This window comes from Hylobates moloch, unplaced genomic scaffold (genome assembly GCF_009828535.3).
Source record: "Hylobates moloch isolate HMO894 unplaced genomic scaffold, HMol_V3 SCAFFOLD_16, whole genome shotgun sequence".
Classification (NCBI taxonomy): domain Eukaryota; kingdom Metazoa; phylum Chordata; class Mammalia; order Primates; family Hylobatidae; genus Hylobates; species Hylobates moloch.
In genome coordinates, this window is record NW_026652291.1 from 55795083 (window position 1) to 55796081 (window position 999).

A 999-nucleotide genomic window follows, 5' to 3' on the forward strand; every position below is an offset into this window, starting at 1 on the left:
AACTCCGTCTCAAAAAAAACAGATCAAGGCCGGGCACAGTGGCTCACACCTGTAATCTCAGCACTTTGGGAGGCTGAGGCGACCGCGTCATCTGAGGTCAGGAGTTCGAGACCAGCCTGGTCAACATGGTGAAACCCTGTCTCTACTAAAAATACAAAAATTAGCTGGGCATGGTGGTGGGCGCCTGTAGCCCCAGCTACATGGGAGGTTGAGGCAGGAGAATCACTTGAACCCAGGAGGCAGAGGTTGCAGTGAGCTGAGATCATGCCATTGCACTCCAGCCTGGGTGACAGAGCAAGACTCTGTCTCAAAAAATTGTTAACTCTTTCTTCCTCCACAAGTAACATGTTTCACCAATTTATTTCATTATCTCACTTCTTTCTCATTTTCTCTACACTGTACTTGGCCCTCATTTTCTCAACTGAACTATCAACAAAGTCTCCTGAAAGGACTTCTTTCTTCCAACCTCTGTCCATAATCTTGATACATGATTCTATACAAAGCTACTAAATACTCCTAAACACTGTGACTCTCTCCTGCTATATATATATGCACAGAAAGATATATGTGTGTGTATATATATATATATACACATATGTAAAAATTCAGTGGCTCCCATTACACACAAAACAATATCCAAACTATTTGGTAGAGTTCTTGAGGGTTCCTAAATATCTTTTTAAACTTACGTTTTGAATGTTACCTCCTTTCCTACCACTCAAAGTCAGATATAGGATTGTAGGTAAAATATAGGATGGCCAGTTAAATTTCAATTTAAGTTTTAGTATATAATTTATATATATAGTATATATAATTTAATATATAATTTCAGTAAATTGCTTGGGATGAACTTGTGCTAAAAAAATAGTTTATCTAATTGAAATTTAACTGGGATGCTCACTTCAGCAGCACATATACTAAAATTGGAACAATACAGAGATTACATGGCCCCTGTGCAAGGATGACACAAATTCACGAAACATTCCATGTAAAACTTTT

General features: G+C 38.0%; 1 non-coding gene across 1 annotated transcript; it reads left to right on the top strand.

The window, feature by feature from the left end:
• The first annotated feature begins 893 nt into the window (after nucleotides 1-893).
• LOC116456383 (U6 spliceosomal RNA) lies at nucleotides 894-999 on the top strand. The gene has a single exon (XR_004244622.1). It is a non-coding gene; the product is annotated as a U6 spliceosomal RNA (small nuclear RNA).